Raw genomic sequence first — 14,621 nt, 5'->3', positions numbered from 1 at the left:
CCGCTCTTCCCATGAGCTCCTACACAGAAGGGCTTGAATAGACAGAAGTAGAGGAAACAGAAGCATCTGGCTGGCACAAACCTTTGCGAGTCTGTTTTTCTAAAGGGAGCATCCAGCAGGCATGCTGGCCCAAGCCAAATGGAAACTGGTGACCTCATTTTCTGCTTCTTCCAGATCCCTGTAACTGGAGGACCACTAACCAAAACTAGGGGTCTAAATTGCCAGCACTTGAGAAATGGTGTATCAGTTAAGGGTACTTACTGCTCTTCCAGGAGACCCAAGTTTAATTCCCAGCATCCACAACCCAGCTGACAAGCACCTATAACTCAAGCTCCAGGGCTATCTTACACCTCTAGTCTCTGGGGGCACCGGCAGTCAGTGTGCACCTACTCCCACACATGCATGACTATAAGAGTAATAATAACAATAATGAAAACCTGACCATAAAATTACTATGTATTTCATATACACAGTACTTCTATATGTATAAATCCTATACAAACTATATTTTCATATATACTTATATTTGCACATATGGTGGTATTCTTAGTACTAATATCAAGAACTGAAATAGAACCACCCTTTTAGATTTTTTAAGCTGACAAGTAGCTAAATTTACCTTTATTGATAACTAATTTAAAATAGTTTCATTCTACTCATAGAAAAATTAATTTTCCAGTATGTATTATAAAATCAATTAGATTTCTATTTCTTTTTTCAGTTTTACTTTTTTAACTATATGTGTGTATCAAGCATTTGCACATATATATGTGTGTCTGTGTCTGTGTCTGTGTGTCTATGTTTCTGTGTATGTCTGTGTGTGTGAATGTGTGTTATACAGTACTGGGTGTTCAAACACTAAGCATATATGATATACCTTTCCTAGACCCTAAAATAGCAGATATGATTAAGTTTTTCTTTTCTTACTAAACCTGAAACCAAACCAACTTTATGCAGATTTTCAGTATAGTTTTCTAGCAAGCATGCCAGTAAGTAATGCCAGTATAAGAAATGAAATCTATTGTTGCGTTAAAGTTCCTACTAAGACTAACATACGTAGAAAAGTAGGAAATACATTCAAAATCATGCTAGGGTGTAAATGATTTATCTCTCCCAAGCGTACATCTTATAAAGGGGTGCGGCAAGTGTATGGAAAGGAGCTGGATAAGCATGAAAGAGAGGATTCATTTTTGGATCCCACCCACATCAGTAAATTCCTTCAGTCCAAAGCCAGGCAGTGGTGGCGCACACCTTTAATCCCAGCACTTGGGAGGCAGAGGCAGGCATATTTCTGAGTTTGAGCCAACCTCGTCTACAGAGTGAGTTCCAAGACAGCCAGGACTATACAAAGCAACCCTGTCTCAAAAAAGAAAGAAAGAAAGAAAGAAAGAAAGAAAGAAAGAAAGAAAGAAAGAAAGAAAGAAAGACAGAAGAAAAAAGAAAGAAGAGAAAAGAAAAGAAAAGAAAAGAAAAGAAGAGAAAAGAAAAGAAAAGAAAAGAAAAGAAAAGAAAAGAAAAGAAAAGAAAAGAAAAGAAAAGAAAAGAAAAGAAAGAGAGAGGGGGAAGGGAGGGAGAGAGGGAGGGAGGGAGGGAGGGAGGGAGGGAGGGAGGGAGGGGGGAGGGAGGGAGGGAGGGAGGGAGGGAGGGCGGGAGGGAGGGAGGGAGAAAGAATAAAGGAAATTCCTTCAGTCCAGCCTCCAAAAAAGTTAACAGAATACAAGCACTTCACATCAACTCTACCAGAACTCTCCAAATCAAACCACTACCAAGTCTTGTTGGAAGGACTTTAAGAATCTTTATGAGCCTCATCTTTTGCTGGACCCCTGATTGTATATCCTACTCAGGAGCCTGTGAAAATGTAAGTCAGATCACATCCCTATTTGTTCAAGGACTACCAATACTTTCCCATGTCATACATAGTAAAACCTTAAAAGTTCCTTCATAGCTGTCTTCAGCCATGCCTCAGGCTGCCTGCCCTTGTATCTTGCTCCATCAGCCTCACAGGCCTCTGTACTTCACACTTTCAGGCTGGTACTTTCTTATTTCTGCTTCCTCTAGCTGGGGGACCTCTTCTTCAAGGAGCCATATGGCTGCTTCTACTCTCTAACCTCATGTCTGATGAAGTCCTAGATCACTTCATCTAGAATGGCCGGAAGCTCAGGCCCACTTCCACACCTCTCTGCTCTGCCTCACTTTGATAATTCCTTGTGACATTAGCTCCCTGTGACTTACTCTTCCATCTCTCCCCTTCAGTTTTTTCTTCCTTTCTTGCTCCTTCTTTTCTTTCCTTAACCATTATTGGCAGAATATGTTGGCCACCAGAAGATAACATCCCAAAGTATTGCACTTTGGCATACTGAGTACTTCAAAGTAAAAGAAAATCAAGATCCATCTGACTTGCTGACTATAACTCCTGTCTCCCCATAAACATAGGGAAGGGCTTTCTCAATTTTCCTTATCTGCCTGAAAGCAGTTCCTACAGTAGAAGGTAATTTTCATTGACTCTCTTTCCAGAGAAAATTAGTTCATATCACAGAAAAGGAGAAGAAGAATCAATGCCCACCTCCCTCAGAGAGAACCTGGCACAGCCTATTTCCTATCCTTTTAAAGGCTGACCTGATTATCTGTATAACATGTCAGTTCACCCTTCCATAACCTGTGGCCACCATCCTATAAATATCCTAACCACCTATTTCATTCTGCAGCTCAGAACAATATATAAAATTCAAATTCTGGCATTTCCTCAAGCATTATTCTTTTCAATGTTCCCTACCATGTAGATGCATGTTTCATATTTGTTTATATTTTCTGCTGTTAAACTGTCTATTGTCTATTTCATAGACTCCAATTAGTGAACCTTCAGAGTGAAGAGGGAATGTTCCTTTTGTCCCTACAATATAGAAGCACCCTCTGCTTACAGGCATACTCTGTTCTGCTTGTTCCTATGCCTAGAATAGTGCCCAGTTCAAACCAAGCACACCACCTGCTCTGATAAAAATGCAGCCACCAATGAAACCAGGCACCACTGCACAGGAGAAAGAAGCCTTTGCATCTCACAGTGCAGCCACTTCGCTTGAGTGGGTCAGGCTCAGCCTCCTGTAACAGCAGGATATCAAGGTCTTAAACACAGAAAGATAGTGCTGGGTGATAGAAAGTAAAAGTCTTTTGCTCTAGGAGGAAATGTGGATGTTATCAAATGCTGAATGTGTTTGCTGGTAGTTGTGTAGCTATAGAACTGTATTCTTACATTTTAAATTCCTGCTAGGATGGGGGTTGGGCTGCAAGCAGCGTTGATTTCCAACCTAAAGCTCTCCAGCTAAGTCTCCTAAAACAATCATTTTATAGTCAGTCTGTGACAACATGAGGTTGTTTTTTTTTAATTATCACATTACTATAGAATAAGCTATAACTATCCAAGCTTTCCTTATCAGAAACTGATAGCTACCTGTAAGAAGAGATTACCTGAAGCATATCATTCATCCACTTAAACTTCAGCATGATATGTGAAATGAATGGCTATACCAGGCTATCTCTGACATTTGTCACAAACTCCATATTCAGCAAGGCAAATCATAGGGTGCAGTGGCAAGAATTTGGGGTTTGACATTTGAGACTGGTATTCACCATTTACCACTAATGCTTTTCATGTATGATATGTTTATCACTCTTAATACGAACCTTACCCAGTCTTCTCGGAACCTTAAGCTACAGTTGGAGCAGCACCTGAGGCAAGATTGTGTAGACTGAGCTCTGGTTTGCAGGGAAGAGCAGGTCATGAGGAGCATTCCAGGCACCAGTGTGTATTTGTTGATTATATGAAGGTAAAGCTATATGAAAGGCAATTCAAACAATAAAATAAAACAAAACCCAAGCTTTCCCACCCTCCCAACTGCCACAACAACTGTAGGGATGAAAGACGGCAATGATGAAAATTCTAAAAATGCTCTAAAGCAAAACATGTTGAAAGAGCATTTTTAACTCTCAAAGTCTCCATGTTGAAAGCTACTACCAAATATCTGCTTAACATTTGCCCACTTCAGCAATGGCTGCCTTACCAGCACAGAAAGGAACTATTTATTGAAACCTTATGATGTCCAAAGAAGAAAAATAGAATCTTTCCCTTTATAGTCAAATTTGGGTCATATGGGATGTCTCATCTTAGGAATACGTCCTTGCCAGAAAAAGTCAGAAACCGAGCCACAAAACCCACACAGGATCCAGCCATCACTCATCATTTAGCTCCTGCTAGCATCTGTACCACATTTTGCAGATAATACAGACTCAAAGATGCTCTAAGATCACAGTTAGTAGGTAGTACAATCAAGATTCTAATGCCTTCAAAGATCATGCCCTTCACCATATATAATACATAACTTGAGAATGTATACTGAGTAATCTCAGTAGTTTTGTTATGATGCAACAGTTTGTTTAACACTGTACTAACACTGGCTCAATGTATTTTTTACCATCTATGCTTGAGAATAAGAAAAAGTCAAGCAATAGGACAAGCATAGAACACATTTTTAATATCCTGTTCTGCACCTTGGCCCCTGCTTGTGTGGCCTAACTCTGGTCCTAACCTGTAGGGTAGCTCTGGAGTCAGTAAGGAGAAGACACACCCCCTAAACAATGCTCCAGTCCTGTCTCTGTTACCCAACAATCCTTACAATATTTTCATTTTCTCTCCTTCTGGGGCAAACATGTTTGCTTTAGTCATTACGGCCATTGGTTGACTTGATTAGGAAGCAGATCCTAATTAAGTGGGACCATCAAATGCTGTGAGATATGAAATCTCTTGCTGCTAAATTGCACACAGGCTGAAAGTGATGAGGACTTGTTTAGATATGCACAGTGCTTTATATTTGGGGACTAGCAGTTACCAAGACACTTAGATCAATCATCATTAGGACGACCCTATCTCAGCAGCCCGGGGAATGAAGATCCCTGTGCAGAGCTACCTGCCCAGACTAATGGTCAAGAGGTTGATGAGGCGTTAATGAGACTATGAATCAAAACTTACCAAATAAACAATCCCCAAAGGCCCAGGCTTCAAATTGCCTCTGTTTCACTTTATCTTGGCACCAATATAAAACAAAATGACCATGCTAAATATCTGTCTTACTGACCAGTTTTGTAAATAATTATTTTTTAATTGTTTGAAGGTATCATGTATTTATACAATATATTCTGATGATATCCAGTTACCACAACCTCCTTCTAATTCCATGTAGTGTCTTCTACCAATAGCCATCCAAATTCAGGTCCTATTTTTTGTTGTTATTAATAATCCCAATGCCAACCAGTGATGTCCTTGTGGCCATCTAGTGTGACATGAACAACTTATAAAACAACATTTAAATCTTTTTATTTTGTTTATATATTTTGGGATGAGATTTCCATAGCTTGAGTGTGGAATCAGAGGACAATTTGTATAACCCACATTGTGGGATGGAACTCTGGTCATCACACAAAGCAGGGTAATACTTGCCTTTACATCCTGGCACTTACTGGCATGTATTTAAACAATTCTTTCAATTAACCATAATGCCTCCATTTCTAAGTAAAATAAAGAAGGTCAAAGGGATTAAAGGCTATAAAATCCAAATACTGATGAGAGTCAACCTTATTAATTACTTTCTACTAAGTATATTTGCATCTATAGTTCTTTCACAAATCAGACATAATAACAACAGATACCATCACTAAGCAATTAGGATACACAAAGCACCGTGCTGAGTGCATTCACTCATTAACTAATAACCATGTAGACTGAGTCTTGGTCAATTCCCTTTCTATGATCCCACAACACCAATACCTCTCTGTCACTAAGGTCATCATAAGCTCGTTTATCTTTTGACAACTGTGTCTCAAGCTGTGAGGTTCATGAGCTGTAAGAACCAGGTCCATGTGTACTTTACTGTGTTGTTATAACCACAGCTTTAACACACACAGGATTGCAGGAGCTGTTTTAAAAACACTTGATAAATTAATGAATCAAACATATAAAAGTTAAACAATAACCCTAGTTATATTTCAGATAATTAGCATATACCACATTTGACCCCAGCCTCCTGAGCCTGTGTCCCTAACCCAGAGGACAAGTTCTCTAGGCTGGATAGTCTTCTCTATCAGAATAACCAGAGAAACAAGCCAGAGCAATGATACTGTAGAGATATGAGACGACAAATGGGACTCTTCTTCACTACCACAGTAAGGACTTATTGCAGAGTTAATGCTAGTGGGCACAAAGAAAAGCTTTGAGTCCGTGAGCAGTCTTTCCACCTGTCTCTTTCCATTCCCTATACTGTATCAACTTTATTATTATTGTGGTACCTGAATATTTAGAACCCAAAAGATACTGGTCAAGAGATACACAGATTTCTCATCCAATTAAAGCCTAGCAACAAATGTTTTAATATCTGGCTTATAGATAATGAAAGGAGAAAATAAATGGACAATTTTAAGTTCTGCTTAACATGTACTAAGATACTATACATAACAATACTTACTAACAGCCTTTGTCCTAGTGTGACCATTGGTAGCCACAAGTCTATACTTTGAGCCTGATCAGAACTGGGTTCTAATTCCAGGTTGACAGTTTCAATTCTGTTAGTCATGGGCCAAATTATGTAATGTCAACATCCTCATTCACTCATAGAGATTATAATTTATATAAGTGTCTGGTATAGAATTTGGCATTGACACGGAAAGAAAAACATCAGTTAGTGGTTCCATCTCCATCACCTTCCTCCTTACCATTATGCAGTCAGCTGTGAATGTCATATACCTGCTTTGGACACTGGTTCCCTTCACATCAATGCAAAGCTGCGGGACGTGGGTTTTATTGATGATGTAAAAACATGATGCATAGAGAAGAGTCTTGCCTCTCTGCCCTGCTAATCCTAGCGAAAGGTGGAACACACACTGTCCTTTGCCCCATCCCTGGGACCTATGAGCTCTGAGTTGAAGGGGCTGGGAACTTTGACCTGCACAATTGCCTCAATGTTTGTAACACAGTTTAAGGTCGTAAGCTTACAACTTGAGGCCCAACAACATCTGGTCCCAATGGTTTCCCTTCAATTCATGGTTTAAAAAGTATTTCCATTAAGAATAAGAATTTACTCCAACAAACTCATTATGGATACATCAGCATACTCCATTTCCATCTATTTGTGAACTTCTTTGGTTTTACATCGACGAATCACCTATTTTTTTTTTTCAGTCAGAACTATTGAGCTCTTTTGTTCAGTGATATGCTTCAAGCATGAGTGGGTGGGCTTTAACTTTCCCAAACACAATTTTACTCAATTCAAGTAATATTCACGAGCATGATGGGTATTATAGGTACATAAATTCAAGTGTTAGTAATTAAGTAAATGAATGATTTAGTTCTATTCTTGATGCTAAACACAACCCCTCAGCAGGCACTCTCAGAATAAGAGTAGCGTTATCAGGGAAGATGATAATAGTTTGCATACAACTTTCTGGGATGAAATCATGGCATTGTGAGATGTTGGACTTTAGTCACCTTGTCTGTGCTCTCATCATTAAATTGATACCTACCTTGTTTCACTACACCCTATTGGAGCCATAGCAACCACCACTCATGTATAAATTCAAAGCCCGCTTTTAAATTTATAATTAACATTATTATTAATATTTGGAGAAATAAAATGTGACTCCTATAAGTTATGACTCCAGTCCCCAATCTGATTAATTTTGTGGTTTTCATGCAAATAGATAGATAAGCTATTTACTAATCTTGATCTTAACAATGCTTTGAGACATTCAAACAGTGATGGCAAGAAAACGGCTTCCTGTGAGTTCACACAGGTTAGAGAGCAGGTCTATCTGGTCTTCATGCCTACGTAAATCATGGAGTCCTGCAAAGAAGTGCATTAAATATATTTTGTTGTTTTGTTTTAACTGTTCAAGATTTACTTATTTATATGTATGAATGTTTTGGCTATATGTATGTCTGCACAATGTATTCATGCCAAATACCATGGAGGTCAGAAGAGGACATAGGATCCCCTGGAACAGCAGTTACAACCACATATGGCTGCTGTGAATTGAACACTAATCCCTTGCCAGAGAACCAAGTGTTCTTAGCTTCTGGGCCATCTCTCCAGGTCCTGTATCAACACATTTGTAATAAGATGAATAAAATGCAAAAATAAAGCAATACCTAAATTCTAAACGCATCCATGAGGCATTTTTCTTCAAGACCAATGTGAGCTCATAAACAGGCTATGAACGTCTGCCAAACTTCCTGGCATCACAAACCTGCCCCTCCTTCTTGAAATTCCTAGATTTGAGGTGTGACTGAAGAAAATCCTGCAATTTCCTTACAGGAACATGGTAAAAGGTCAATGAGCCATCAGTTTTCCTAGTGTTCTCAAAGATGTCCAGTGAAGTCCCGGCAGTAACAAAGGAGAATGAGCATAGTGTCCTGCAGTAGGGGAGATAGAAGCTTAAATTTCCTTTTATAAATTGTAAATGGGTTTTGAAGTCTAGTCTAATGCTTTCATAAATTCATGCAAATTTTGTAAGCTGTTGCATAATACAATTATGTTGCTTTTAGTATTTGCATGTAGTTTTCTTTCCCTCATATGTTGAAGCAAAAACAATGTGGTGTAGGAAAGCTTCTGTTAGCCTGCTACTTTGGGAATGCCCTCGCACACAGCACCACATGAAGGGCTGAACTCATTAGCTGCACTGGAAACCATGCAATTAATCAGGGTGAGTACTGTAGTCATGACTATTGGAAGTCACACTTCATTTCTTCAACTATTAATAATAACATTAATACTAAAATTAAAAAGTGCATTTAAAATTCATGCTCTCATATGGGAGGTGGTTGCTATGGCTCCTGTGGGGGTATTGGTGAAACAAAATAGGTATCAATTTAAAGATGGGAACACTGAGTACCTCCCACAAGTCCAACAGGTCATGACGCAGGTGCCATGATTTGAGGCCAGAAAGTTGCATAGCGGCCTCTGCCATTTTCCCTGATACACATTAGCAACATAGTCATCATACTACCCTTGCTTAGGGTTCATTCTTAGTGTCAACCAAGGATTAGAAACTAGAAGATTGGCCTCAAAAGTGGGAGAAGAAGGTTTATATCCTCAAATACAATTTTACGTAACAGAAACAATCTCCATGGGCAAATTAAATATCTTGGGTACAAAAAGTCAGGTGTTACTAAATAAATAAGTATCATCATGAATCATTGAACAAAAATTGCATTTAAATTAGATTTACTACATAATTTTTAAAAAAAATAAGCCAACTTTAAAGGAACTTCCCAATAGTTTGTTGTTGCTTTTTTCTCTTTTTTTAAAATTAGGTATTTTCTTCATTTACATTTCAAATGCTATCCTAAAAGTCCCCCATCCCCTCCCCCCCCCACTCCCCTACCCACCCACTCCCACTTCATGGCCCGGGTGTTCCCCTGTACTGAGGCATATAAAGTTTGCAAGACCAAGGGGCAATGTACCATGGAGTAGAAAACAGGACACATCCCTGTCCTGGAATTTGTCCTGCATTAATTAAAGTCATCTTATTTTTGTAACAAATGAGCCATGAGACACAATGCCAGAAATTAATTTGGAAGAGTAAATATACACTTAGCAAAGACTGTCTCTATAGTCTATAGTACAAAGTCCCTGGCTGACCCTAGATATTGTAGCGAGGCTGTGATCTGGAACAACACAGAAAGACTCATGTATCACTTTTCCTCCATAGACATGAACATCTGTGGATGCTTCCTCTTTTTTTTTCTTGAATTAATTTTTTTATTAGATATTTTCCTCATTTACATTTCCAATGCTATCCAAAAAGTCCCCAATACACTCCCCCCCCACACTCCTGTACCCACCCACTCCCACTTTTTGGCCCTGGCGTTCCCCTGTACTGGGGCATATAAAGTTTGCAAGTCCAATGGGCCTCTCTTTCCAGTGATGGCCGACTAGGCCATCTTTTGATACATATGCAGCTAGAGTCAAGAGCTCTGGGGTACTGGTTAGTTCATAATGTTGTTCCACCTATAGGGTTGCAGATCCCTTTAGCTCCTTGGGTACTTTCTCTAGCTCCTCCATTGGGAGCCCTGTGATACATCCAATAGCTGACTGTGATCATCCACTTCTGTGTTTGCTAGGCCCCGGCATAGTCTCACAAGAGACAGCTATATCTGGGTCCTTTCAGCAAACTCTTGCTAGTGTATGCAATGGTGTCAGCGTTTGGAAGCTGATTCTGGGATGGATCCCTGGATATGGCAGTCTTTGGATGGTCCATCCTTTCGTCACTTCCTTTTATCCTGTGTAAATACCCAAGGTGGTCTCAGTGCTAAATGACCATTCAGCTTTTCCCCATTGTAGCTAGCATAGGTTGCTACTTCCCAACATGACTCCCTACTACTTCCTTCATAGTGCTTTCCAAAAACTCCCAGTGTATTTTCTTTGTCTGTACACTTGCTCATTGACCAGGTTCCCTCTAGCTTGTTCTCAGCATCATGGTATAAGCTCAGTGCCTGTCTCTAGTAAGGAGAGACCACAAAATGTTTGCTGGATGAAGACACAGCTATGACTGTCACAGAGGGTGCAGTGTTTCTTTGAGTTCATTTTTACAAATCAGATTCTATTTCATTTCATTAAATAATTTTATTTACTAGTCATCATTTGAAATTACCCTGGGTTCTTATTAATAAGGAGAGATTAAGTTTATCTTCAAGAAGTATGGGGGGGGGGGCGGATTTCAGCCACTTGTTCCGAAGGTCTTCCAAAATAATGTTGTAGTATAATTTGGTTGGAAAGCAGGGTCTGATGTTTTATTACCTCCAAATCTATTCAGCAAAGCTGAAGGCCTGTGATAAGGCTCATTAAGTCACTGAAAGACCTATCTTTGCATGCCTTTCACACAAAAAGGTCTCAGCTTAATGCCAGGTAATTACTGCTCATTTTCCCCTGCTTATTTCTATTTCCTGAAGATTCCCAGGAAAGTTGGCCTCAGTGGACAGCACCTGCAGTTTAAGAAATGCGCACAGCAAGGAAGGCTCTTATTCCCTTGGAACTGCAGCTAAGAGAGATGAGCCGGGTTTGGGGGCCTAGAATTTAAACTCAAACCATCTGCAGGTCACCCTCTCTCTGGAGCCAAAAGAGGGAAAAGTTTCTGGTCCATGCTGGTTGGCATCTGTACGCAGATATATCATTTGTTGGTATAGTCCACTGTACACCTTTAAGGTTACAGATAGCTCTTTCAGCTCCAGATTATATAGGCTCTGTCCTCAGCTCTATCACTTATAACTCTGAGAAAAAAAAATTAATTCCCTATATCAATTACCACATTTATAGAGTATATTACACCTCCTATAATGGCAATTCAAAAATTAAATGCAAAGTACAGAAAATTGTAGTTTTATATGCTAAGTTCTCCATGGTACTGTTTGGTTACTATTCAGTCCTATTATTTACACCATCATCTTAGACAACCCATTAACAAGAAGACTTTAATCTAGATCATTAATGATAATTTTGTTCATAATCATGCCAGACATATTAATATACCAGAAATAAAAATTTACCAGTTTTGAAACAGGCAATCAAGAGTAAGAAACAGTAATCAGAAAAGACTTCTCATTGGGAAGCTTCATTCCACCCTTTGGAGACCATAAAAGTTGGTGCTCCCAGATTTATATCTGTTTTTACATTTAATCAACTGATGGCTTCAACTTACCAGTATCCACTGCAGTGATGCCCCAACATACCTTGTTAGAACTGGCTCTCCTCACTGGGTCTTGGATGATCAATATGGTCACTCATGAGGGCTTAACTTCTTACAGGTATTGAGATGACTACTCATTACGTGTCAATGAGAGTGAACTGAGAGATGTACAGAGCGCTGGGAAAACATTACTTCTGAGGATATCTTAGAAGGTGCTTGTAGAAGATATTGGTTTTGAATTCAGTGCATTCTGACTGGGGAAGCATCATTTAATCCACCAAGGGCCTCCAGAGAACAAAGGGACAGAGAAAAAGAATGTGATACCTGTTCTGTGGCAGAACACTGGTCTTCTCTGACTTTGGGACTAGGACTTAGACTTGTCTTTTTAGGCTTTATACCGGGATGAGAACTCTTGCCCCTGCTATTACTCATTCTCAAGCCTCCAGACTATGGAAATTAGATGCCTGGTTCCCTTGGATCTCCAGGAATTCTCAGTATCCATAATTACTTAAACCAACTTCTCCATATAAATCTCTTTGAGCTGTTTCTAGTCTCTGAAGAAGGCTGACTAATGAAATATGGCTTCTGGCTTACAAAGGATGGCTAAGAACTCAAAGCATCTAGATTAAATGTTGGGCTCTGTTGCCCTGTAAAAATAATAAAAGCAAACTAAAAAATGTCTTAAAATTTTCATAGCACTAAAAGTTACTCATAAAACTCATAGGATGTTGAACTTTCATAGAAAAGAGTCAATAAGTATATAATATTATATTCAAACATATCTTAAGGATATAAACTCTCGAAGTCTTTTTTATATTAGATGGTCATGTTGAAAAGGCAATCAACAAGTCAAGTCCTCAAGCAAAGTAAAAATTATATTTGAACCACAGACTACAGAAAAATATTCATTCAACAACAAATCAATAATTGTAGAAGAGCTAGTGCATCCTCTCTTGACATTCCTACAAAGCTAACCCTACCTTCAATGTTGAGACACATAATATTTACCAAAATGTCTTAGGAAGTTATCAGCTATTTTATTAAATGGTAAATCATTAACATGAAAATATTAAGCTAGAGACTAACAGGAGGTGAGTGTGGCAGCTATATATCATAGTGTATGCCTGTAACTCCAAACATTTTAGAGGGGAAAGAGGGTGGCTGCTGCAAGTGTGAAGTATCTGGGACAGCAGAGGGAAGGTTCAACTAGCCTGGGGTATGGATCAAAACACTGTTCCCAAAGTCATCACAAAAAAAAGAAGGAAGGGAGAAAACAAACAAACAAACAAAGGAAGGAAGAAGAGGTCGAGAAAGGTAGTATCACAAGCAAGTCTTCATAGACACAGAAAATTGAAATAACTCTTTGTGTTCCAATGACCACTGCTTATTGAAGCTGGACATAAACAACAAGAAATCTTATAAACCCATGTAAACTGAAGAACTCATTATTAAATGAAAAATGGATCAAGACAGAAATTAAAGAACTTATGGGACACAATGAAGGCATTTCTAAGAGGTAATTTCATACCCTAAGATCCTACCAAAAAATACTGGAGAGATCTCAGGTTAGTAACTTAACAGCACACCTGAATACTCTAGAATAAAAAGAAAAAGAAGAAAAAAAAAAAGCATACACACACCCAAAAGAAGGAGATGGCAAGGAACAATCAAACTCAGTGCTGAAGTTAATAAAATAGAAAGGACAACAACAAACATTCAATGAAACAAAGACCTTATTCTTTGAGAAAAATCAACGAGATTGACAAACCTTAATCCAAATTAACAAAGGAAGAGGGAGAATATTCAGATTAACAAAATCAGAAACAACAAGGGGGACATACAGACACTGAGAAAACAGAAAATCATAAGGACAGAATTTAAAAAACATGTACTCTACCAAATTAGAAAATCTAAAATAAGTGGATACCACTAACCAAAGTTAAATCAAGATCAGATAAGCAATTTAAGCAGTCTTATAACCCCTAGTAAAATAGAAGCAGTCATTAAAACTCTCACCACCACCACCTCCAAAAAAAGCCCAGGGCCAAGTGGTTTTAGCACAGTCTTTCAAAGAAAAGTTAATGCCAGTACTCCACAAATTATTTCCCAAAATACCTCAGAAGAAACATTCTCCAATTCATATTACAAGGTCACAGTTACTTTGATACCCAAACCACATAAAGACCTGACAAAGAGAATTAGAGACTAATTTCCCTTATGAACATAGATGCAAAAAACTCAATAAATTACTTGCAAACTAAATGCAAGAACACATCAAAAAGTTCTCCCTCTATGATCAAGTATGCTTCATCTCAGCAATGTATGGATTTTTCAATATACATAAATTGATAAATATATTTGACCATATTAACAAATTGAACGACAAAAACCACATGATCATCTCATTAGATGGAGAAAAGATCTTTAATAAACCCAACACACCTCCAGAGTAAAAGTCTTGGGCAGATTATGGATACAAAAGATATACCTCAACATAAAAGCAGTTTAGAGTAAGCCCATAGCCCACATGAACTTAAATTGAGGGAAACTCAAAACAATTCCACTTAAATCAGAAAAACAAGGTTATTCACTCTATGGCTATCTATTCAATAGTTTTAGCTAGAGCACTAAGGTAACCTAAGGTGAAATGGAAATTTAAAGATTCTTTGTAAAGTCAGTTGTGTTGGATGGTGTTTTACTGGGGCAAACACGTGAAGGAGTGTTTTCTTAAAGTGGACATGGGTGAACAAATGAGGCACACTCATGAAAGAATGTTTCCCAGAAGCAGACACAAGAGAGAAGATGTTCTGCTAAAGCACAAGAAAGGACACATGATGAAGGATTCTGTACTAACAACACACAAGTATTGTTCTGCCTTGCACTGCGTAGCTGAGCTC

The 14,621-nt window shown here is 38.6% G+C and overlaps 1 protein-coding gene across 3 annotated transcripts in view; it reads right to left on the bottom strand.

The window, feature by feature from the left end:
* Positions 1-14,621, bottom strand: part of Fhit (fragile histidine triad diadenosine triphosphatase) — a 1,639,467-nt gene that overhangs the window by 1,503,038 nt on the left and 121,808 nt on the right. The gene's annotated exons all lie outside the window — the stretch shown is intronic.

The sequence above is a fragment of the Mus caroli genome, unplaced genomic scaffold (assembly GCF_978045245.1).
Source record: "Mus caroli unplaced genomic scaffold, Mus_caroli_1 scaffold_12, whole genome shotgun sequence".
Lineage (NCBI taxonomy): Eukaryota > Metazoa > Chordata > Mammalia > Rodentia > Muridae > Mus > Mus caroli.
The sequence above is the reverse complement of the archived record's forward strand: the minus strand, read 5'-3'. Positions and strand labels throughout refer to the sequence as shown.